The 26,950-nt window shown below is 40.5% G+C and overlaps 1 protein-coding gene across 1 annotated transcript in view; it reads right to left on the reverse strand.

The window, feature by feature from the left end:
- The window catches only part of TMEM200A (transmembrane protein 200A), a 51,941-nt gene extending 25,653 nt beyond the window's left edge, over window positions 1-26,288 (reverse strand). The window contains exon 1 of the mRNA XM_054279673.1: window positions 26,079-26,288. The gene's annotated coding sequence lies outside the window, so the exon portion shown is untranslated. The remainder of the gene's footprint in view (window positions 1-26,078) is intronic.
- Between the last annotated feature and the right edge of the window lie 662 nt (window positions 26,289-26,950).

A 26,950-nucleotide genomic window follows, 5' to 3' on the forward strand; every position in this document is an offset into this window, starting at 1 on the left:
GTGGCAACAGATGCCATTGCTCACCACAGGTGAAAGGCCATGGCTAAACTCACGATCCCACAACTCCCATGTTTCCCTCAGTCCCCCCACCTCACATATTGTTACAAATACACCATCAGGAGAGGAAGTTGGTTACACTGCATCCTCAGGCCTACTCATGAGTCTTCCAACTCACAGCAAGGCCAACACCTTGATGAAGCTCTGAATCCATGCTTAGAATTTAAACATAGCTAATTAAAATAAAACCAAACTTTCAAGTATTTTCTATTCCTTGTTTTACTTGTTTCAAGAACAACTGAGAGCAGCTAGCCAAAGGATACATTTTATTTTTTCTTAACTTTGTGTATCTGCCAATATTTTTGTATAGCAGGTTCTTTTTTTAATGTGCTCATTTAGACTGTTTTTTGTAAGAGATTTATTATACAGCAATATAGAAAATAAGATAAATGTGTTAACATATTTGGGAGCACTCAGAAGTCTAGCATTTGAAACTAACATTAGGCACTGATTTCTACTGTACATTGTCTCCCTTACTACTCTTTAATACACAAATAATACAGATTGAAGCTAAAAGTACTTCAGAACTATTTGCACTGTCCTAATGGCCAGCTTTAAAAGTGACAATGAAAAATAAAATATTTATGTCTCCTGGGAAGAGACTTTATGATTACTGCATGATGCCACCCGCCAAAAGGCAAATACCAAATTCCAGTTTCCAGCCAAAATGCCAAGGGAAAGACTAAAAGCAAAGACGAGAGCAAGCCTTAGCAGCCATAGTTCACCTAGTCAAATATTCATATCCCACATCATGGATTTTACAACTTCTGATGTTTGCAGACACCTAAATATTTTCAATGCAACCTCCTTTCATTTTTATATGAACCTTTTTCATCATCTTCCATAAGTGTCTTAGAAGTTGTTCACAGACCCAGCTCCATTAACTTTCCATGAATTGCAAAGATCACATGCCAAAAGCCACAATTAGAAATTCAGCAGCCAAATGAACCATCTTTTAAAGCTGAAAATAATTAGTTTTAGAAGACAAATTTGTGAGGAAAAATTATGGCGGGAAAAAATACGGGCAGGGAAAGAAACCTAAATAAAAAATGTATACTTGAAATTTCTTTGCTGCATGTCAGAATGATTTCATTGAGGTGTCCAGACATTGCAGCAAACTTTTTAACTTCTCAAGGCCAAATCCAATTGTCCTCATCCCACAGTAAGGTCAGATCTCCAAATCTCTTATGGCCATAATGGACTGCTGCTGGAAGGCAATGGCAAGTCTCACTCCAGAAGTCAACTCCAGAAGGCAGAACTGGGAGGGATCAAATCTCTCTCCCATCACCATTATGTCTCCATCAAGTAACTCCTTAAATTTCCATGTCTAACTGCTATGTTAACAGCCAGATGTCTTAAACAGGCACACATAAGCTATGAAGCAGATCTTCCATAGATGGGTCCAGGTCCTTCATGCTGACTTTGACTGAACCCTGCACTCCCTACACTCCCTGCTAGGAAACCTTCAGCAGTTCCCAATCAGAAGCTGTTTCGTTCACATGTAACTGTGGAAGTGCTATGAGAAATTAAGGAAGATCTCTGCAGTGCAACAATAAGTATACCTGATCAGAAAAAAATAGAGATATCAGAAGAAACAAAAAGCCCAGTATGAAGCTTTTACTCATAGGAAGAAAGCATCCATACAATAACCTTGGATTAGCTCTAAAACCTAGAAATTAACAAGACGTTTGTTCCTGAAAACATTTGTTTTCCTGGTGCTCATTAAATTTTTGAAATATACACTTACTTTTGCACAAATGTTCATACTGTTCACTTATTCAATTCATCTGTGTTGATGATAAAGCAATCATAACTTATCATTTTCTCTAGTCTCAGAATTCAACATTCCACTCCATAACGCCAAATTAGAAAACACTTAGGCAACAAAGTAAAAAGTCCCTGAATGCTGTTTATCAAAATAGTAGCATCTGAAAATGAATTCAAATACAGAACATCTGTTGCTGTGCTGTCATAAAAATTCACAGCTGCATTACAGATCTGTGGTCTGCATTCTCTCAGGATATCGGCTGAGCTGGGGAAAAAGAACCCCAGCCCAACAAAGGAAGACAGGTTAAAGAATCTTCCCCTGTAATAAGGGAATTAAAACAGACATAGCATCAACCTCGAGCTGAAATGCAGATATGTTCTTGAACTGAGGACAGAGATTTGCAGCCTGTAGTTGCAGCCATTCTTGCCATTATCAGTATTTTGCTGGCTGGACTAGATGCTGTTGCTGTGACTCATCTGGGATATCACCACGCTGCAGGAGAAATCCTGCTGTGAACTATGTCTGTTCAATGTAGGAGTATTACAGTAGCTCACAGAAATTGTTCTGGGGCACTTACAGATGCCAAGATGCATTACTTATATTACAAACAGTTCAAGTGGAATAGACTGGAGCTACTCATTTGAGTAAGATTTTATATGCTGTTGGTACACACGAAAGAGGGTCTTAGCATCTCTTAAAAAATGCAATTTCCAACACATAGTACACTGCAGATTATAAAATCCTTGAGGAGGTTTGAGAACAAGCCATACACTATTCCAAATCCCACTAACTCTCTGTTCACTAGGGTCTTTGTGCCTCTAGCTCTTCTGCATCTTATCTGCACTACATGCTTTCTTCATACCCTTTCCTCAATCTTTCTCACTTTTTTCCTATTTAGGAAGAAATTCTGGATTTCAGTTTTACTGGAAGGATTGTAAGATCTGAGATAGAGATCTGTTATGCCAAAAATTCTAGGAGCTGGCACAAACCAGCTCTTCAATTTAGTGCAATGTTTCTCACACTGAACTCTGTACAATAGGCAACTGAAAATCCAGAAAGCAGAACAAAAACATTAAAAAAAACCTCACCAAAATTTAGCAAGATAGAACACTAATAAAGATTAAGAAACACACAGATAAGTTATGTTTAAAAAGCTATTAAAACAGTGACTGGAGTTTATATCAATTAAGATGTCTCAGCTCAGTAGGGCTGAATGCTGCCACCAAGGGAAGTGCATTTTGCCGTGCTGCATCCAAGCCCAAAACTTCTCAGTTCAGTCTTGCAGTGTCCTTGTGGAACAGCAGAATCAGACGTGCCAGGGCCAAAGTTACTGCAAGTTGCAATGGAACATGCAAACACTTTGTTAATCTTCAAATCACAGTGATTTGTTTATATGCTAAAATATGACCAACAGCAACCAAGGAGTTGTCATGTAGTCACACCTGCTGCTCCGAAATGGAGGGAAGCCTTTGGCAAGCACAGGGATGGACAGCTGCAGGACTAACACCTTACACCACCACTGCAAAACCTGCCACTGAACTGGGGTCAGGGACCAGGAACACTGCCTAACTAGCCAGATGCCTGCCCAGCCTTTGGGTAGGTTGAAAACAGATAACAGAGCTCAAGCTGTCACTGTCACCAATGCCACAGCCTGTTTGTGTAGGGCATGTGGAAAGTATCAACTTCATTAACTTTATCCAATCAAGGACCTCTTCAAGGGGATAGTATTCTGAGAGGGGAAGTGATAAATAAAAGCACAGGGACACAAACTGTTAGACAAGGGATAAACAGAGACAATGTCAAAAACCTCAAGATGCTAACTGATGTGCCATTAAGAAACTGAGAGGTGTTCATGAGGTATGTGGAGTGTGCATTCACTCACAATTCTCAAGCTGAACCAGCCACTGAGTGGCTCTGGGACCTCGCAGGGGTATGAGGTGGGCAGAGTTCATGTTGGTATTTTTGGAGGTCCGCAAGTGTGGAGCACCTGTGGGACTGTTTGCAACAAGCACCTAGCGGGACCAGCTGGTGAGCAGAGAGCCATGGGGTGGGTAAGGGGATCCAGGCAGGAGGGTGGGTGGGCAGAGGGGCCACACCAGTGCTTGGGGGAAGCACAAAAGTGCGTGTACTTTCACTACTGAATGCCAACCCTTACCAGTGGAAGAGGAGGAAGGGAACCTAACTTGTAACATCATTCCTGAAAGCGTTGTGTGTGGATGCTGTTGAAGGCAGTACCCTGTCTCTGGCAGCCAGAGCAGCCATGTCCTCTGTCTGTGTGTGTGAGTGTCTGGGGTACCTGTTTAGCCTTCCTACTGGTCAAACCTCCAAACAGGAAAGCAGCTGCAGTGTCCATCATCTGGGAAGAAGACCTCTAGGTTTTAGGGCACCTCAGGCTGGGATCCAGCAGCCAGGAAAAACTGTCAGGCTCTGGAGCTGCTGGATGGAATGGCTGCTCATAACATCCCGTAACTGTTTGCTGAAGGCTGCTGTGTAGATTGCCTGCAATACTACACTCAAATGAACATTTCTTAAGTAACAGACCTTCTTTACATGACCCATACTACCAGCTTCCCACTAAGAAAAAATTTAATTTACATTCATAGTCTTAGCTCACTGCTCCTGGAAGACTGCTGAGAATTTTGAAATAAAATACAAAAGGAATCCATCTTATCCCTCCCAGCAGAAAGTGGTAAAGTAAATAAAGTGGTAAAGTTTTTATAAGTAAAAGCATGCCATAAAAATTAAGATAAGCCCATACTTTGTTTAGTTACCTAGTTATAGGAGTGCTACATGAACTAATCTTTAGTTGAGAAAAAATGTTGGAAAGGAAGAGGTATGGAAGCCATCAAATTCTAGTGTTAACTTTCTTCCCCAGGTTTTCTGCCTATGCTTCACCTTCATTTCCCCATGCTCTGCATAATTTTCAAGTGATTTGTTTTATCAATTAGACATCTGAATGCCTGTGTGTGCTTCAAAAGCACACAAAAAGACAAAAGGTTAAATCTTAAGTTCAAGCAACAGGAGGTTCCCATCAGTTTAAACAGGATCACAATGTTATATGGAAGTCAGAACTATTTTTTTTTTATTCTTAGTAATTCTTGATTTGTGCCTTGCTGATTTTCAAGATGATTGCTGCTATGGTTTATTATTTATAGGCTTAGGAGTCTTTGGAGGTGTTCTTAAATCTTAAGAGGTCAGATCTTGTTTTTTATTCTTAAGCATTCATGCTTCAGCATTAAATTGCCTTATTAAACAATGTGATCATCATTATTGTGAAACTTGAAAACATTGATCTTTTTATAACCTTAAAAAGTAAAAGTTCCATTTCAATTTACCCACAGGAATTATGGGAACTTAATTTGTTATTTATTTAGTGATAGAAGTATGCTTTATGTTTATAAATTTAGCATAAACTTCTACAGACAGCCTGATTTGTAAACATCTGCTTATATGCACTTTCTTCTTAATTTTGGAATCACAGCAATTTTACAGCAAATTCATCAGAGTTATTGCATCTTGTACGCAAAATAACATCATAATCTTACAAGCTGGATGAAGAATTTGTTCAGAAATAAAATGCTTTTAATGCACCTAAATCTTGGAATTCTGTCCATTAAAATCAATGTGATTTTTCATGTGACAAATGGCTGCTTAAACTGGCAAAAATTTGCAGGGCTGAGGCCAGAGTACCATAGCTTTTCATTCTGCTGCTTGGCAGTTAGGGAAAAATTGTCATTCCACAGAAACTGGCAGATCTAATAATATGTGTAATTTCATATGGTTTTGCTTATCAAAGAAACATGCAAACTGTATGATTTTCTAAGCTTATATTTTAGTTTATTTGTAGGATTGACACTTTGACTAACCATAAGGAACTAATAGGAGACACGTGGCCAAAAAGTGGAAAATTATTTTTACAAGTAGTCCTTCTGTGTAAAATTTCTTCCATTTTTAGTTTATGAAAATAGTTCAGCTCTTAAGCTTTTAGCAGCAGAACATACACAGCAAACACAGCACCTATGAGCTCCTTCCAGTATCAAAGACTATAAAAATAAAACACAGTAATCCACATCTCAAAAGAGAACCACAGAATCACAGGATGTGCTGAGCTGGAAGGGACCCACAAGGATCACTGATTCCAGCTCCTGGCCCTGCACAGAACATCCCCAAGAGTCACACCATGGGCCTGAGAGCATTGCCCAAACACTTCTTGAACTCTGTCAGGCTTGGTGCTGTGATCACTTCCCCAGGCAGCCTGCTATCATCCCAAATCATCCTCAGGGTGAAGAACCTTTTCCTGATATCCAACCTATACCTCCCCTGACACAACTTCAGGCCATTCCCTCAGGTCCTGTCACTGGGCACCAGAGAGAAGAGATCAGTGCCTGCCCCTGTTATACCTTCAGTGTACTGATTTTCCTTGTCTGTATATACTTCTTATTTTCCTAGTAAATTCAATTAGAAAATTGCCTTTGCCTCGCCTAACTGGTGACTGTAGAGAACACAGATGTTGCCTCTCCTTTCCTGCAGGCACATCTGTGTATATGCTTCCAGCAAATGCAATATTACCCTCACTCCCCTGAACTTCCCCTACATTTTAATTTTCTATTACGATGCATCAATTATCCTGAGGAGTTTTTCATATTAAAATTAATTGAAAGGTGCATTCAGCAGCATATTTTCATGCTCAGCAAGCTGAGTGCAGTTAAGTATGGTATGACCAGAGAAAAATATTTTCTCTGAATATCTTTTAATCTAGGCCTGTCATATGCTTCTGTACTCCAAAAGCCTTATTTTGGCTTGCTCCCAGTGTTCTCTTGAAACAAAGCCTGCTCTCTCAGTGGTAGATAACTTGTCAGTATGTTACCATACGTGTTCACATCAGAGAAACAGGGGTGGTTACTTCCTCACTTCCCTAGAGGATCCAGGAAAACTCAATGTTTTATCAAAGTCACTGTAAGATGCTGACTATCAGAATGATATTCTGACATTTATAGATAATGCCTACCATTGCCTCATCTTCCTTCAAAAACTGTTCCAGAGTGACAATAAAGGCTTTATCCAAAGCAACCTTATGACACAGCAAGGACTGAAGTCCACTATGTGCGTTCAGCATAAAGCAGACCACATGAAAAAAAATATGGAACCAAGTAAAATACATTACAGGGAGAATAAGGATTGCATGAAAATACTAACTCAGCTTAGATTCTCACTGATTTCCTTAGCCCTCTATACTTCCCTTCATCTTTTATTTCCTACGTCACTCATTTGCTCCAAGGCCATAGGAGCTTTACTCAGCACAGCACTGGACAGATTTTTGGTCAAGAAGCTGAACTTCTTTTTAAGTTCATTAATGTATGATGTAAATGCACAGCATATAGGTTTTACAGAAGTAGAAAGAAATAAAATGTATTGTTTAGTATACATGTACTAATGGATAGTGCACTTGTACCTGTTCAGTGCATGTGGAGCTTTCAGCAAATAAAAAGTGACTAAATTATTACTTTCAGATAAAACAAAGGCATTTACAGATAAATCCAGCATGTATTATTAAGTATTTGCTTTTACAACATTAACAGCACTTTTACAACAATCACTGGATATTCTCTGTTGTCCAGCCTTTGAACAGACACTCAGGAACTTTTGTGCAGACCATAAAGAGTCTTTCCCTTTTATGATCAGCCAGAATTGCAGCTACTGGGCATACTAACACCATGCAAACAAGTGCAGTAAACTGAACTCTGAGCTATAGACAACAAAATCCAAAACAAAGCACCGTGCAATGGTGCTTGCTTGGGCCGTGACAGCAGAGAAGCACATCCTGCTGCCTTGGATGCAGCAGCACTTTTCTATTTCTTTCTGCAGAGGTGCTGTTTTCCCCAGATGGCATGGTGCTGGTTAAGCAGCCAACAAAATCTCTGACACGGCAATGTGCAGATACAATCAGCTTTGTGTTGAACAGCTCCTTATTAGCTAAAGGGCTCTCATGCAAACCAACAGCCCTGCCCTCCAGGCACTGGTACCAAGGATTGCCGTTTGTCTGAGGATCCTGCATCCTAGGGAAAGTACAAGAGAAAATTAGTCCTCATGCCTGTCCTCACATTTTGACAGCCAGTGCTTCTTTTTCTCCACATTCATCCAGAGTTATCTTTTAGCATAACTTCGTGTGTGTGGCTGACAGAGCCCAATTTCTAATGAACACATGATTAATTGGAACATGAGATGCACAGTTCTAGGGGAACATCTTTATGAAAGGTCCACTGCAGACCACTTACTATTTTGTAATGATTTGACAACAAATCATTTCCATTAGATTTTGGGGAAGTGTATTGAGTCAAAATATTTCTGACTGCAAAGACTTGTCATTCACTAACAGACAAATGATGGACTAGAGTATACAACTGTCAAAATATTTAAATTATATGCTGTAATATAAATCCTTAAATCACTATGAAAAACTTTCATGTCTGCTTTCAATATTAAGGCTGCTTGATGTCTTATCTGTAAAATCTCCCACTTCCTCTGCCATTAGCATCTCAATTTAAAATGCAATCATTGCTAATGATCACTGCAGTCAGATATACTCCAGATGAAGGGCTTTTGCAGTTAAAAGTCAAACTGAGCCTAATGAAACCTCCCATTGCTCACCGAAAAAAAAATGGATCCAGAGTATGACTCAACTCTCTTTCCATAAGCATTATAATGAAGAAACAGTTACGAAAATCTGTCATTCTTTGGTAATTCTTGTATTTTCCTGACTAAAATTTTTCAAGATTATCCACCAAAGATACCGAGCTTCTTCAGTATTTTCCTTGTACCTCACTCTGCACTGACACCTTTGGTTTGCAGGAAACATGAAATTTATAACTAACTAGGTAGCTGTACACCGACATTATTTCCAAATATTTTGCTTTAAAAAAATTATCTGAGTCTGCAATTTATAATGCATAAAACTGCATACAAGAATGAATGGCTTGACAGAACCTAGTCCAGCAGTTCCAGCTGATTCTGTCACCTACCACAAGAATTCTAAATGGCCCTGCCTCTCTTCTTTCCTGTGATACACTGTATTCTGTACCATTGCAAGGAAATAGGCTCCTCTTCCAAAGTCCATTTGAAATGCCAAGTTACCCAGTAATTTGGTTATTTTTTTTGTAAATTCTTCTTTGTAATTTTGCCAGAATTCAATAGCTTAGGTCTTTTATGAAACTGCATCTGATGCTTTTGTGAACACTTCACCAAAAACTGGCTGCATTTAGCTTGACTGCTAAATGAGATTAAGGGAAAATATATAGCAACAGTGACATTCATATTTTTAACTGCTTATTTGAAAATCTGAAACTTCTTACATACATATAAATTCTAGGCTGATTGTTGGTATAACTGGGACATGAGTTCTGTGATCTGATCAGGCTCTACAGCAACATGAAAGAACAGGATACACACATATAGAATAATGATCTATTCTGTGTAAAATTGTAAAATAGCATTTAAAGAAAAATATATCACAAAACCTTTTTTTATGCAACACAGATTTTGCAGATTAACACCTCAGTCCTCCATTATTAACCAAGATACCATATTTAAGAATGGGGATAATTCTGAATGTTTTGCATAATATTCCATCAATCCTTCCCATATAAATTATTTTTCTTGTAAAAAATAGTAGGTCAGGAAGAACTGCACAATCACATTAAGCTAAGAATCTGGGCAATAACAAAGTTTACTCATATTAAATAACTAAAATCAGACTTTTGAGCCTAGTTCTAGACTCTGCAAATACAAAAGATTTGTTGAAGTTCAAGAGTTTTGGCTAGCAACTGAGAATTTCAAAACAAACAAGATATTTATGTTATTAAATTATGCATATGAAATTCTGGTTCCACTGAAATTAACAGTCAAACTCTCAATGATTCTCTGAGACCACCACATCATGGGTTGCTTTAACATGCAAACAAAGTGAGAAATCTTACCCACAATTTGGTCTAACCATGCAAATACACAAGCAACACAGTAATTCTCCATAGTATTCTCAGTAGGTGCTAGTGCAAACTTTTCCAATTTGTTATTTATCCTGTAAACAAGTTAAACCAATTTCTTCACCAACAGTGTGTTTGGTAATTTTTACCTTCTTTGTTAAAACAGCCAAAGCATTATTTTGCTTATAAAATATAGATTCTCTCCTTACACTGTTTATTTGAGATAGCATTTGCATGACATACTAGAGGGATTAAGTGTGTTTAAAAATCATATTTCCTTCACAGTTAGCTAGACCATGTTGTCATCTATTTTAATTCTGTTTGGGAAAAACTGGCATGTCCAACCTTCCTTCTTTCAGGTCCACCAGCGGGGCAGTCCAACACCTCACCAAGAACAAAACACAAATGTCCCAATGTCCTAATGATCTAGCCTCATCAGTTCCTTGGCCACAATCTCCAAATCCCACACTGGAGGTTTAAGAGTAGACAAGAGTAACAGAGACTCAACCAACAGGAGTTGCCTGTAAAGAAAGAGAAAAGGCAGTTTTACAGTGACACTTCTTCCTTCTGGGTGTCCTTCCAGCAACGGAGATATCAAAGGTGCTAGCCAGCAAAAAGGGCAATATTCCCAGGGAAAGGAAGAGCATCCTTGCTGACTGTCCTGCATGTGCCACCCTCCCCTCCAGGGCAAACTTGTCATTTAGCCCCATAGCAGAGAGGGTGGTCTCCCTGTCTTCCCAGCCAGACTTGTCCCCAGAATCTCATGGAAATACAGGACCTTGCCACCCAAAAGCTCTGTGACTAAATACTGTGATGATAAAATATATCCTTAAATATTTAATCACAGATTTATTTCATTCTAAGTTAGTCTGGCAATTAGTCACACAATGGCTCCAGCACTAGCAACCAACTGATTTTCTGACCAGTACCATTTTCTAAACAACACAAGCAGTTAATTATTGCCTCTTACTGGCAGATGTCTCCAGATAGTCAGAAGTCAAGCCAGGTCACAGAATTAATACCAAGGTCACACATAATGTTCCATCTGTCAAAAATATATTCGAAAGGTAGTCCTGATTAACTTCCTGCAATATTAGGCAACACTGGTAATGAAAAAAATTATATTCCACAAACAAGATATTTTAAGACAAAAAAAAAAAAGGAATGTCAAACTTTCAGCTATTTTTCCTTCAATTCCCAGAAGTAAGGCTTATGCTTTCCTGATGAACTGCTGAGCCAATGCACAACCAAGAACTCAGGCAGGGAATTTAACAGGGCAGAAGTCACAACCTTCACAGAAGTGTTAAGACAAACAGTGAACCTCACCTCCACAGTCTGTAAAGGTGTCTACAGACTGCTTCACATCTAGAATGGCTCAAACTCCATCATCCATCTATCTATCTATCTATCTATCTATCTATCTATCTATCTATCTATCTATCCCTGTCCAACTACCTGGCCCCAAAGCATTCAGACTCATTCTTACGTGCATATAAACCAAAATCACAGATTCTTAAACCACAGAACTATGGAATAATGTAGGCTGAAAAAACCCCCACCACTAGCTCCAAAGTTAGATCACATATGCAATTCACATTGGTTTTCCTATAAACTGCAAAGGAAGACAAAAGAAAGACTGCTATTTCAACTGAGAAGAGTTCTGAAAAGGCTGAAATTATTTAGCCATGTATGTCATGTAAGACACACAATTCAAGTCAAATGATGAAGAATATTACCAAACTGCTTGTATGCCACATTGTACAATAAACCTTGCTCCTTACAACTCATGGTATGACAGCTGCCCCTGTACTTACAGGGTTTGTGTCAATTATCCCACCCTGTATGGAAATATCTGAATCATCCAGTAGACATCATGTCCCATGCCGTATTAGCTCAGGCATCACCAAAGGTACTGAATTTTGTTTGACAAGCTTACCAACACTAATCCTACTTCTGCCAAACACAAAAAATGCATTAGAGGCATGAAGTGTCTGCAGAATTTTGCTTCTACTTAGACATTTGTTTCATTCACTATGTTGAGCGTGTGCAAAATAAACTTTATAGGAAGTGCATGCTGGAGAACTGCAGTATCTCCAACATGTGTTTATCCATACAGTTGGAGAGAGCTGCCTAGAGTAAACAGCTGAGCCATTATATTTGTCTATATAACAAGCTTACATTAAACAGTTCATAATAATATGTTTGATGGAATTTAAATCCCTCTAGAGAAAAGCACTGTTTAGCCACAAACTTATGACTGACTGTTCAGCCAAAAAAAATATGTATATGCATGGATATTTTAGGCCAGAAAAGATCATTTTCTTCTGCATACATAAGCAAGGATATTCAGTTCTGATTTCTTTATCACGTCTGTAACTCCTCCATGACTCCATGATTTACTTATTTCAGAAAGATAGTCTTGATTTTAATAGACACAACTTGGCTCTTAAAAGATACTTAAATTCATTCTTTTCACTGTTAGAAATGTTTCCAATTTCAATTGTTATTTTATTTGCAGTTTCAATATTTTGATTTCCAATACATTTTGGTGCATTTTGGATTAATGACTCTGCTCAGGTACCAACATTCACAGGGCTCTTTCCACTCACGGTATGTAATACAGATTTGATTTTGCATAGCACCTGTCATTCAAATGTCTCAAAAAATCCTCATGGGTGTGTAAGAATGGCATACTTCCTACAGAAATATCTCTATTTTGCAGCCAGGCAAACTGAAGGAAAAGACATTAAAGATCATATTCTCCAAAGGGATGAAAATAACATGGGAACAAGGTTCCTGTGCATTTCTGGGAAGGCAGGGTCAGACAAGCAGTCCAATGTCACAGACCAACTCTGGCAAAGCCAGGAACAAACCCCTCATTGACAAGATTTGCCTGTCACAACTGCAATCTGAATACATTATTTGTAGATACTGTTGTATAAATTCCAGGTGTACAACTCTGAGTGTGAAACAGCTCAGAAATACACTACAGATTGAAGACTGGTATTTCAATTACAGCAGCAGTGCAAACTGTCCAGCACAGGAATGCAACAGCTTTTACACCACTTTAGCAACTGGCTGCTCTTACCCCTTCCCATACAAGACACTTTAAGCCTAATGAATCACAAACACCAGTATTCACAGCAAGCCCAGATTTGCCTTGGCAGCTGCTGGAACTCTGACCCGTGGCAGAGCAAATGAAGATCTCAGCCTGGCAGTTCAGTCCCCAGTGACTGTGTGTCAATGGAAGCGTGCACACTCAGTCGCTTCTTTTCACATCTGAACCTCGGAGGAAGGTTTTTTCCTGGATCAATGAATACTGCTGAGTAGATGAAAGAACTTAATAGCTTTTCCCCAAAATGCAGCCAACAGCTATCAGAGTGTATTCTGAGAGGAGCTTTATTAGGCATAGACCTCTTACTCCCACAACCTTATGTCATACAAAGCAGCAAGTGAGATCACAGAAAATTAGCATTTCCAACCCCAGGAAATGGGGTTGCAGAATCCTAAGGAAGAAAGCAAGTTCTCAATACATCTATATAACCCTTTCTATAATGCCAATCTTAACTGCTAAAGCACACAGATAATAAAGCACACAGGTTACTGAAATTTTACTACTATTTTTGAATAGTAAATGAGATATATGGGTTTTCATGAATGGTCTTTTTTGTGGGGGGGAATGAAAATGTGATGTCCTGAAATTTACTGGCCACAGAAAGTATTCCTTTCCTGTGTTAAGGCATTTCTGAAAGTTTTCTAGAAAGTGTTTCTTCTGCACTAGAAGAGACATCTTCCCCGTTATGTTGCCATTAAGAGTTTGAATATCACTAATAAGAAAACTACACATCTTCTTAATATCTTGATTAACTTAATTAACCTATCATGTGGTTCATAATATTCTATTATAATAAAAGAAATTAGATGAAAAAAAAATATCTCCTTCCATATCTGAACTTCTAAAGTTCATTCTACTTCAGGCATGTTACTCATATCATTTAGAAATTTCGAACAGAGACATATTAAAATCCAGCTGATAAAAGCATTTGTTCAGGGACATTAAGACAATAACAACACAAAAATATCACCTTAACATGGCTTAGATAAACAAGAGTGTCATCTTTGCAGAAAGCACATTCTGGAAGGCTTTAGGGGTTTCCCAGGATGGCAGCTTATTAGCAAAAATTGATTGTCATGACTTTGAACTAAAACACTTCTAGCTGCTGAGAGCTGTTTTGGCTCGCTCGTGTAATAAAGGCATAATTCACAGAAAACATTTTTGACATTTTTGGGCCATGTAGGAACCAGTACTAGACTCAAGACCACCTAACATATTGAATGACATTCTAACCTTTTTGAAATACATAAGAAATCTGCCTATGACTTCACATAGCCAGGATCTCAAGACACTACCAGAGTAACAGTAACCAAACAAGAATAATTCAATCTTTTTACAGTGTTCCTGAGCTCACAGCAGGAAAAGACCATTTTTGACTGTCATTATCCAATACTCAATCAGTAATATCTAACTCTCCACCAGTTTTATGACATATATTAAAACTTACATTAAAATTGAGGATTTATGCTGATGCAAAATATAACAATAGCAGGGAATCCAAATTCTTGCATCTTTGCTGACCTGTTTAGTTTATACAACTCTAAAAATTAGCCTTGAAGGAGTAATTCAGTAGTTCAGTATGCAGCTCCTAGCTGTATGCACCCTAGATATAAGCAAAGCTGAATTACCATTTGATTCCTGAAGCATTTGCTGCTCTGAAGTAGGAAAAAGCAAAAGAGGAGATGTGAAGCAAATTAGAATAGGATGGATCTCCTACACTACAAAGGGAGGAGAAAGCATTGCATGGACACAAAAAAATCTGAAGGATTTGAAGTACTGTTTCACACCCCTTACACCTAACACCATGTCCATGAGATTGTTACATGTTTTACCACACTCTGGTTATCTTGTTTACATCTATACAATACAGGAGTGGCTTGGGTTCACATCATAAAGTAGGGCTACAGCATTAAGGCGCTTCTTCAATTATTCTTTGAAGCAAACAAAAAAAAGTAGGGCCTATAGGGCTCCATATGAAGCAAATCCACTACCTGGTTTTATTTTTTTTAATGAAGAGAGGAGCAATACTTGCAGAAATTCCCCAGTCTTCTCCCAATATACAGATATAGATAGATATGTAGATATAGATAGATATATATACACACACCCACACACAAACATACATACACACTCATACATGGAAAAGGCAGGTTTGCTTGAGGAAAACAGAAATTACTGTCATATCAGCCAGAAGAGCCATATTAGATTCAGACAATCATTCAAATAATGCAATACTATCTTGCCTACACAGCCATGCTTCTTCCATGCTCCTTCTTCAAGAGCTATCCAGACAGAATGTGGAGAGTTACTGCACTATAAATATGCAGTCTGTCTCTGTAAAAACAAACAAAATCCATATCAAGAATGAGCAATAAAAAAGTTTTACAATAAAGTATCCTGAAAACTGAAACACAAGCCAAATACAAAATTATTAACAGAAGCCATTCATCAACTTCAATTTTATCATTCTCTCAAAGCTGTAACATGAAGTTGTATAATCTTTTGGGTTTTGATGGAATCCAGGATCATTTTTCTGTCTGTTTTTCATATCTCTGCTGCAGCTCATATTTTCTGTTTTTACAGTCTGATCATAATGACTGATAATCCTTCTGAAAAATCTGTTTAAAGCAAGTTATGCTCAGCAACAATCATCCCCTAGCTTTTGCACACAATGAGCTTGTTAAATCACAGCCACATGGTTTTACATGTGACATACGTGAAAGTGATTTTAAACACTTTTTCAGCCATTTCTTTTGTTTTGACCTCCATTTTTAAGGAAAACCTCACAGTATCTAAAACAGTAAGAAATGTGTACAGTAAGATCAGTAGACATTTTCCATCTCATCCTCTCATTGATGGTGCTGTCTGAGAAGGTGATTTCCTATCAAGATGAAATTTTAGGCACAGGAATTGTAGAAACCTGCCTCCACATAACTACATGCTCAAAATCTCAGCTTTTGAAAAAACAAACTGCCTCAAGATCTAGATAAAAAATCTGGAAAACCTCATGCTTGTCTCAGCAACGTTTGTGAATACCTGATCCTGCAGACCCTCTGTCTACCTTCCATATTGTGAATCAGCATATGTAGGCTGGAGCATGGCTGGAACACCATCCCAGCATGCACTACCCACAGCACATCAGCCACAGTACATCACAGTCTAAAAGGCAGAAACAAGGTGAAAAGGAAGACAAGAAGCAGTACAAACATGCATATGACCGTATATGACCATGCTAAGGACAATCTTTCAGAGCAATGCAGTTGTTGAAAAGAAGTTTTGAGTGTTTGCAAAGAGTTCTAAAGCTACAAACCTCTGGAGAACAGCAGGCATAACAGATCAGACCCCTTTCTAAGGCCCTTCTGCTCTGACAAAACCTCTGCTGTCACTGCTGAAGACCTAAGCATTATTCCTACCATGTTTTTTCTCTTCTAAATTGCCAGTCTTGGTAAATGCAAACACATGGCCTCATAATTCCTTGTGGATTTACTGAAAGACATGAAGGAAAGCAGTGTTATGATATTAATGCCACACATACTTCTAGCCACACTACATAAGACCCACTTCTTCCAGTCACTCAAATAAGAGCCTCCAAACTACTTGACTAAGTATATTATTTGCAAAAATTATAGTCTTGTCGCTATAAAATAATTGATGTTTGTGCTTGTTGCTGTACTACTGACCTATCCATCTATCTACATTCTGCCTTCCTAGTACCATTTTATTCACAGCCCTGCAATTGTAAAGGAATAAAATTCACCTACAGTTGTTTACCTACAATTTTTTACCAAAGTATAATAAATTGTGCCAGTTTGTGTGAGTTTTCTGCTACAGCACACAGCTACTGAATGCCTATAACTGAATCAAATGTAGCTGATTAAGCACAACAATGAAACTACTAATACACAGCAATTAAAGAACCCACATAATGAACATTACTCAGACATCCAAGCTTTAGGTCTAACCTGAGAAGCCACAAGCCTCTGAGCTCTAGAAGACTTTCAGCCATATGCTTTTGGAAATACGGGTATTCCCAAGCACAGCCTTACTGTTGGAAGGGCAACATTCTCAACTAATTTCAGAGCACATGAGTCATCAGAAAAGTCTTCCAATCCAAATTTCCATAACATCAGCACCCTCTCCAGGGGCCTTCTGAATTTCAGACTGGTTTAACCAGACTCTCTCACTTTCCCCATCTGAATTCAAAGTCTGCTGTAGCAGACCTTTTGTATTTTCCTTCTTCTTTTTCCTCCTCATTTCCCCAGTAAATGCTTCTTCAACTGTGAGAATAACTACATTAGGAAAAAAGCTCAAAATTGAATTCTGAAGCTCATCTCTTCAGTCACAAGGTTTAACAAAGCCATATTTAACCTGAGGGTGATGCTGATCTTGGTGTTAGACCATTTCCCAAGCACTCAATATTCTCAGCTGAAAATAACCTCCTAAGCACAAACCTGAAAACTAAAATGACAAATCCTACTCACAATAACATTTTGGTTAGTAACAATTAGAATAGTTTAGAAAACAGATAAAGAGCTTTCCCAAGTCCAGATCTAAACTCTGGAAGGAAGGACTGCAGAGACTAAAGCTCACACAGACTACTTTCAGCTCCACGTTCTTCCTTTGGAGTTTGCCTTCCCTAAAATGAGGTAAATACTTGGTAACATGCACACTGATAAAAATGGTTGTAAAAGCAAAGATTAGGTACTCCCAAAATTCTTTGGAGAAAGTAGGAAAAGCTACGATGGTCACATGTCATGAAGTCATAGAATCATTTCGACTGGAGAAGACCGCAGAGATTGTGAGTCCAGCCATTACCTTAGTGCTGATTTCCAAGTGCACCACTAGACCACGTTTCTACATGACACATTAACATGCTTTTTAAGCACCTCCAGGAATGGTGACTCAGCCACTTCCCTGGCAGCCTGTTCCAATGCATGACAACTCTTTCAGTGGAGAATTTTTTACTAAGCTATAATCACACAGCATGCTATAAAAGCTGCACAACAAAACATTACCAGAAAGCTATTCTACTTCATCTGGGCCCAGCCTCTCATAGACTAAATCTGATTCTCTGATAATAGTACATTTTTTATAGGAATTATGTAATATATGTAATGCCATCTAGTCATAATCTCCAAATTTCACAGGTTAAAACCAACCAACCACCAATATACCTGAATTTAAAAGTTCACAAGATTATGAACTTAAATAAGAAAGAACTATGGTCTCAGCGATAACCTCTTTTCATTACCATTTCAACTGTACAGCCAGTATAACAATAAAAAAATTACAAACTGGCACCCTGCAAAACACAGCATTGCTTGTCCTTAATCAGTAAACGCTTCTGCGTGTAATTTAATTAGTATGCATACTGGTTGCAGGCTTGGATTGGACCTGTGTCTTTCTAATATAATATAGTCTATTGAACTATGTTCCAGCAACGTATGCAGATATTCCACCGTGGGCACCAGTTAATGAGGCCACGTCCTCGGAGAACAATATTGAATTAGCAAAAGAATGGCAATAAATTCAGAATAGGCGTCTGCAAAGTAATTTGAGAAGAAATGTCTTCCTGGCAAAGAGCAAAGCAAATACTTTGTAGGGGTCATAGGAAGGGTTTGAGGAAAGCACTTTGGCCCTGAATTAATGCAAAGTGATTCTACTGCTCTAAAGTCTATAAACTGTATTAATAGGCAAGACAGGACTTTCCAAGAAGAGTATGTTAGGCCTCTGGATGTTTATGATTAATGTCTGCTAGCCAGTTTTGTACAGACTATTATTACCAGGTAAATAAATGTGACATTAAGAAACTGTCAGCAAGATGTTTATTTTGTAAGTTTTGTGCTTGTTTGGCAATCTCCTGTAATCCATTTGGGAGTATGGTCACAGTATTGTCAAGTTGGAAGTGACCACAGTAGGTCATCTGGTCCAACCTCCTTTCTCAAGAAGGAGAACATGGCATAGGATCGTGTCCAGACAGTTCTTCAGTATCTCTAGTGAGGGAGACTCCACACCCTCTCTGGGCAATCCACTCCAGCACACAGTAAAGAAATTCTTTCTCGTATTCAGCTGGAACTTCCTGTGCATCAGTTTCTGTCCACTGCCTCTCATCCTAGCGGTTTGCAGCACCAAGCAGAGTCTGGTTCCATCCTCTTGGCACCACCCTTCAGATATTCATACACATTGATGAGGACCCCTCCCAGTCACCTCTTCTCAAGGCTGAACAGGCTCAGCGACCTCAGCCTTTCTTCAAAAGAGGGATGCTCCAGTCCCCCAGCCATCCTCACAGCTGCACATGCTCCAGGGGCTCCATGTCTCTCCCGTACTGAGGAGCCCAGAACTCCCCACTAGGCCTCACCAGAGCTGCGTAGCTGCTAACGTCCTCATTCTAACCTGAGCAGGCAGCCAGCCAGTAGAACACCCATCCATCATCACTGGCCAACTAGCCTCATTCACGTACTTCACAATCAACCTAGTTTCATTCCCCCTTGTGGCCGCCCTTGTCCTGCTGGCAGTGCTCTTCCTAATGCACCCCAGGATTCTGTTGGCCTTCTTTGCCACAAGGTGGTCACCCTCTTGGTGTCCCAGTATGTTGTTCCACTACGTCCACAAATTCTGTGTATCCAAGCAATGTTCCAAATTCCATCCTCCATATTACTGAAGTTACTAGTGTGATAGCAAGCTGACATCAGATTTCTTTTAACATAATTAAAGCAGACAATGTCTTCCAAATATAGCTTTCAGCACACTACTTCTATTTAAAATCTGTGTACATTAGGATCATTGTAGTAAGATAGTTCCAGCTGAGATGGAAAAACATTCTGTCAAGTAGTGGATCTCGTGCTCAGTACTGGCTGGTGTCCCTAGACACGGGCTCAGGGACCTACCATGTCTCTTTCACACTACCACAAGGATGCCAGGGACATTTGTGGTCAAGGTCAGCTAGCACACTCTCAGGCACTGGTTCAGTCCAGAAGCTCTTTCTAAACAGTTAATTTGGATATGACCATCTGAAAGACAGTGTAACACCCACATTGAGCCAGACCACTGTAGCTGATCTCAAAACATGTCTTGGTTTAATTAGTTTCTTGACACAGATACAGCCAAAACATATCAAAAAGAAGAATCTGTGCAAGTAGGGTAGCTAAGCATTCACAATAAATACCAGTTAATTATCCAGCATTTGAAGGATGTTCTCATTGTGCTTACTGTGGTCTTATCACTGGTCTTCTGAGAGATAATGACAAATTACCTAGATCAACATGGTGATAACTTTGGAGTTTAGAGTATTAGTCTGCTTGAAAATGAAAACAACAGTTCACCTAACTTTCAAGTACTTTAAAATGCAGTTTCTATCTTTGTAAGCAAACTATCCTTCTTAGCTCCCTTTCCTTTCTTATGTCTGAACTGATTTACTTACAGTGTATCTTCTGGAAGAAGTGTTTAACATCATTTCTGCAGAACAGTTTACCTACTACACAACAAAGACAGTTCATTTAAAATGCATCTCAGTGAGACAAGAATTAATTTCTCCATTTTCCAGTCTGATTTTCCATGAGATGCTTCAAAAAAGAAATACCACCACATTTTTTTATCTCTTTTATTCTAATCTCCATTATTTGAGTTTCTTTCAATTTATAACACTGGATGTGGCATAATTTCTCTTTAGAAATTTACTATATCTCATCCTTTGTCTTCCTTCATATTTTTCCTATCTTCAATATTTCCATTTTGCGTTTTGCTCTTTGCTCCCGCTTCCATTCTCCTGCTCCTGCTTTCTTCCTTGGATTAGCTTTGGGTTTTTTTGGTCAGTTTTCTGTCATCTAACTTCTTCCTACAAAAATAAGTCACACCTCAGGTGAAACAGGCCAACTGTTAAATACACAATTTATAGCAAGAAGCAGACCTCTGCCAAATCTCAAGCTGTGTCAGGTTTATTCCGTTGATCCCACCATGACATCCATGTCAAGAAAGCACACTTAGAGAGTGTGTCCCTTTTCCCAATCAAAGGGCTGCCTCACACCTTATGCACCAAGTCTGTCTAGCACAAGATCATGCAAAAGACAGCAGCTAGAGCAGCTGTTATGTACATCCCGTGTGATCCAAGGAATAGCCCTTGGGAAAGCTTAGTTGCTGCAGTGAAATGCTGTCCCAACACACAAGGCTACTTCCATCCCTCCTTATGAAGGAATAAAGTTGCACATCTCACACGTACATCACATAAAATGTGATGTGCCTTTGTTACTTTGAATTACCCAAAGGAAAGAAAATGTCAGGATTTTGAGCAACAATTTTACACCAGATGGATGGACATATAATAGCACTTTTTCCTCATTTAATACGTAACAAAATGGAAGTGATAAAATTAACTAGATAGAAACACATTCTTCAACAATGTGCAACTGATTACAGATAAGCAGAGCGATTTATTCAGACACATTCAGATGGAGAATGTGAAAAAACTCTTTATTACTGTGACCACTATGACACCAAATTCAACAATCTAAGTGACATTTATAACAGGCTTCTAATTAATGTGCTTTTATGGTAGTTTAAATCGACAAAAAATTACTTTTGGAATTTTCCCTTTGTTAGAAAAAAGAAGTATGACTACTATTGAAAAGCTCTAAAAAATTTGGTTTGATATCACATTCACTCTCTGAGCTAATGCTACAGATTTATAGGTATCAAAGCCAAAACCTCTACTACTTAAAGAATTTAGTGAAACTAACCAATTGTCAGAAATGGTAGGCTATTAGCATCCAACTGTACCAATGCTTTGTCAAAAATGTCCTTCCCATTTCACAGTCAGCATGAATGTAGTTTCAAGTGACTCAAATTTCATCAATGCATTTTAAAACCACAACACTGGGATGCTCAGCCCAACTGTATCTGTGAAACAGCAACTAGAAAAAACAAATTAATATAAAAAGGGATTCTCCCTCTTTGCTTCTTCGTCTTTAGTTCCTATGAAAAGTCACCTATGCTATATTTTACATCTCTTGAGATTATTGAGTGTATCTAAAGCATTCTCCATCAAAGCGACAAAATCTTGTTTTTCCTGATTCAGTAAGAGCTTTATCATTCAGCTCAATGAGGAAAAATCAGAAGACAATTTAGAGAAATATCTCCTTCATTTCTACTTATTTCAATTGGAGGAAAATGGCCAGACTTCCAACAGAAGGAACAATTCCAGTAGTATATAAATGATAAGATGTTGATATAGTAAGACAAGAGAGTAAACTGAAAACCATTTACATTTCCCATAAGACCTTTCAGAATCTTTATACACAAAAAGGCAGTTTATTGCTTTATTTTCCACAAGTCTGTTTTTCCTGAAAATCTCTGCTGTATCATTACATCTCTTTGCAACGCTCCTCAGATGCCTAGTTTTGGTTAGGTGGCTTTGCACCACGCTGTCACACTTTTTTAGGTACTAAAACATGCAGAAAAAGGAATAATAACTTTCCCCAGCTAGAAACATTGATGGATATAGGAAATGACTGAGGATAAACATCCTTCCTTCTCAGGTCTTCTGGACATAGAATAATTTTAAAACCACCACAAGCATGTTCTGCTCCTGCTGCAGATAAAAGGCTTCAAGTAGTTCTGTGCTACAGGTTATCCATCCCATTTGGCTAGCTGTGCAAAAAAAGGAAAAACTTGATTTTTAAAAGGCATCTATGAATCATGGAGTTTAAAATCCCTGATCATGTAGGAAAGTTCAGTAAGGAAAATGTCATTTCATTTACACTAAGAGATGAATATAATATCAGTATTTCAGTACCAAGTTCTGTCATCAGGTCACTTGGGCTCCCTCTGGCAAGATTCACCTATTTGAAGAGCAGTTACATATATATATATATATATGCACCTCATACTGAACTGTCTGATGTGGAAATAGGTAATGATGGAATAGAGTAACATCTTGCTTTAGAGCTAGACTGAAGCCTCACCATGAAAATTTAGAACAGTGCTTATTCTCACATCCCACAAACAGTGGACACTGAGGAGCTAGTAAAACTAGTGGGCAGAGCAATAGCAGTTTAAAACATCTGCTCACTAGTTTAATTCAATTATGTTGTTAGCATTTCACCCTTCCATGCAGTCAACAGACCACTTAACCCACACAATCTCTGGGTAAGTAGGTTCTTATGCTTTACCCACTAAAGAAGAAAACCAGAAACTTTTCCTTACAGTGTTTTTGTTGTACAACTAATGTGCTAACTAAAACTAGAGCACAAACTCAAGCACTACTTGCAATTTCCATTTACTTCTAGTAGGCTTGAAGAGCATATGCAACTTCTCTAAAAAGATTTTTTACTCCTCAACTATTTATTAGCACCTTTGAGTTACTCAGACAGACAGAAGCACAGGAAGCAATAAAAAGATTCTACTGATAAATGGGCACCTGAGAATGGACCTCCCTAAATCCTGACAGCAAGGGATTTCTTCCCGTATCCATCATAAGGCAGCATCAGAATTTTTCACAAGATTTCTGAGAATAGATTGCTCTTCTTAAAGGCTTTTACCACGGACCTGCAATACAAACAATAGCATTCTACGAGGTTGTCAGCTGCCTTTCCAGAAGGGCTCTCCTTAGACTCTGTTTACCTGCCTCATACAGAGGTCTGAAACACCTTAAGATGTCTAAACTGGCATAAGACACCTATGTCTTTATGTTTCACATCTTCCTACATAACTCTCGTGTCTTGCAACTACAAAATTATTTGCAACTGCCTCTTTGTTCCAGTATCATGAGATCAAACATGGAGATTACAAGTAACTGATCTGTTCTAAAGAGCAGTGGCACCAAATCAAACTGAGGCATCATCACTAGCTAGGACACAAAGTTCCCCTTCTACTACGATCTCTACCACTATTACAGACAAGACTGAGGATTCTATCGGTAATTCTTTAAAAATGGGTAACTATTCATGACAACAGGTTTCCTACATTTTATATCATAACTTTGTCTGGTTTCAGTAATTTTAGTGGGAGTTTTCACTGATTTTTCAGCATTTCAGACTTCTGGCTCCTAAAATCTACTGAACAAAACACAAGAAGTAGCAGTCTCCTCCTGCTGTTGCATTGATATACTTCACTCCTTAACCAATTTTCACTTGGCATTTTCCCCTTTTGCCCCTGAGAGATGATAGCCAACAGAAAATAAACAACCCATGAGATGTGGCTGAGGCGAGCACCTGCACACAGCACAGGTATTTTGTGTTGTAGATCTAGCATTCAGGGAAGCAGAGGCAGAACACACAGAGAGGGCTTGGTCCGGGGAAGGTGCAGCAGTGCAGTTAGGATAAAGAAGAGTTTCACTGAAGTTACCAGGACCTACTGCCACATGCAACAAACTCAGACCTTGGGTGATCATTAGGGATGAAGCTGGAACTGCATACCTGCTTGAGAGTGAGCAAACTTTTCAGTGCTTTGTCAGAGCAGGGCTTGCTTAGTCCATACTTCACAGGATTAGATTCCAACAGCCCACTTTTTATAATCTGATTACAAAGCTTCAATAAAAATGAATTCCAGTGAGGTTATATTGAGCAAAACATTTTTGTACATCAAACAAAATAATTCTACTGTGCTGAACGATTGCATCAGTAGTCCAATTTTCATCTGGATCATTGTTGCAATCCAACCAAGGAGCAACAAATAAAATGTTTCTATGCCAACAAAATATAAATTATATATGATTTTATTTCCCAAATTACTAGTTAAGTACCTCATCTCTTTATCCATGAGTGTGTTCTTCTATTTTCAGGACAAAACACCTAATTGCAACTCATGTTTTGAATTACCAAAAATTATCTTACAATTGTCTTCTAACAAGTATTTATCTAGAAGTACATTTCCTGGCAACAAAAGTACACTAAACCATTCCAAACCTGAATGACCCTTTAGCTTCATCATTACGGAACTTCAGTTACATACATTTTTCTGGTTTAAATATTGGGGGTTTTTTTCACACTTTCTACAAAGCAGCAACAAAACTACTAAAAGGAAGGGGGGGGGGGGGAGAGAAACACTGCTTCTTCCTATTTGGACACTGGTTTTCCATCACATGGATAGTCTGCACCATCTACTTAGAGAAAAATAACAGAATAGTTGATAGTGTATTGATCTAGCGTCAAGAAAAGCCAGAGAAACCTTTGCTGACAGAATTTTATTGAGCAATATAGTCCTCATGTCCTAAGAGCATCATGAAGTGCAAGTCCACTACATCGCTACAGGTTATTTTATAGTTCACGTTACACGGAATGCTACACTAAAGGAATACTTTTGTCTGGGTACTTTTCGCCTTTGAACAATAAAACCCGCATTATTTTTCATAACTACTGCGTACAAAAGACTATTAAGCGTCAAGTAGATACAGCTACTGCAATTCCAGATCGGCGCAACAGCTGCTCATGTATTGAATTCAATCGCAAACACCAACTAATGTTTATGTTAGTAGGATATCAAGAGTATCTGCCATGTACCCGAGCTGTTCGCAGCACTTTTGTTTCAAAGTCTGCCTCACCAGTAAGATTATGTCTACCCGGTGAGCGATTTATTTAGCACCGAGTTACATTGGCACGCAAGGGAATAAGGCAACCCCCTTGTCATCCCCATCTGTCTCATCCTTTCAGATAACCAGCACACCACCATTTTCCCCGCAAACAAAGGTTAAGGAAAGCCCAGCTCCCGGGAAAATAAAGGCAATGGGGCAACTCGCCGGGTTGGCAATGGGGAGCGGCACGGGGGGCTCAGCCCGGGGGCAGCCCCCGGCGGGGCAGCGCCGAGCCGGGATCCCGACCGGCGGGGCAGGCGACGGCAGCACTAAAGTATTTCGGACCCAGCTCAGACAAAAGAGGGTGTGTAGCAGCTGCGCGGAGCGCGGCGGCCGCCGGCACGCCAGCCCGCTCCGTTCGGGAGGCAGAAAGTCCATTTCTGGTAGGGAAAAACCCACCGAACCACCCACCGGTGCCGCTCCCTCTGCCCCTCACCGCCGAGGGCAGGGGCGCGTCCCCCCGTGCCCCCAGGCACCGCCGGCAGGAAGGCGCAGGGCGCAGCCCCTGCACTCCCGAGGAGAGGTGACGGCTGCGGGCGGGCTGAAGTTCGGAGACGAGGGGTAGACCCCGACCAGACCCCTCGCCTCGCCGCTTACCTGTGGGGAGGTGCGAGGTGCCCACAGCCCTGCCGGCGCAGCGAGCAGCGGAGCTGCGCCGTGCCCGTCAGACACGGGGCTTCTCCGGTGAGGCGGCGGCTGGCTCAGGGAGTGACAGGGCGGCGGCTCCCCTCGCCCTTCCCCGGCACCGTGCTCGGCGAGAGGCGGGCGGGGGCAGGCATGGCGAGCAGGCAGGAGCGGGGCCGGGGCGGTCACTGCCGGCCGGAGGAGAACGCCCGCCGTCCGGGGGCTGCGCACCCCCCCGCCGCCAGCGCAGGGCCAGCCGGAGGCGGCCTCCCCCTGCTCGCCCCGCGGCGACGGGCGGGTGCCATAGCAGCGCTCCGCGGGAGCCGCCGCGGGGGAACGGCCGCCAAGCAGCCGCCCAGGGGGGCGTGGGCGGGTGGCGGCTCCGCGGAGCAAAACTTTCCCGGCTCCTCTGCAGGGTGCCCGGGCGGCGCTCGCCCCCGGCGGCGCTGCGGGGGAGGTGGAAGGGGACGGACCCCGCTCTCACAGCCGGCCCGACCGCTCCGCTCAGCGCCGCCCGGGCTCGGCCCTCGCCGGCCGCCCGCAGCAAAGTTTCACTCCGGCCCCATCTCTATGGAAACGGCCCCCTGGTTTCCCTCCGCTCCCCACGGGACGAGGCGGAGGCGGGCAGCCCGCTCGCCGGTCGCGGCGATGGGAGGCAGCCGGGACCAGCCCCACGGGCGCTAGGCAAGTCTGGCCGCAAGCAGCGCCAGGACGGGACGGCAGCCGGGGAAAGGGGCGGATTGAGCCGCTGGACCGGGACGCGGCTCCTTCTCTCTCGCCCGCCCCCGGGGAAGTTTGCCGGCTGCCCGAGGGAGAGCGCAGGCAGCCGCGCCCCGCTCCCGCCG

Source organism: Melozone crissalis, unplaced genomic scaffold, assembly GCF_028551555.1.
Source record: "Melozone crissalis strain CALT ecotype California unplaced genomic scaffold, PUWL_Pcris_2 ptg000027l_1, whole genome shotgun sequence".
Taxonomy (NCBI): Eukaryota; Metazoa; Chordata; class Aves; order Passeriformes; family Passerellidae; genus Melozone; species Melozone crissalis.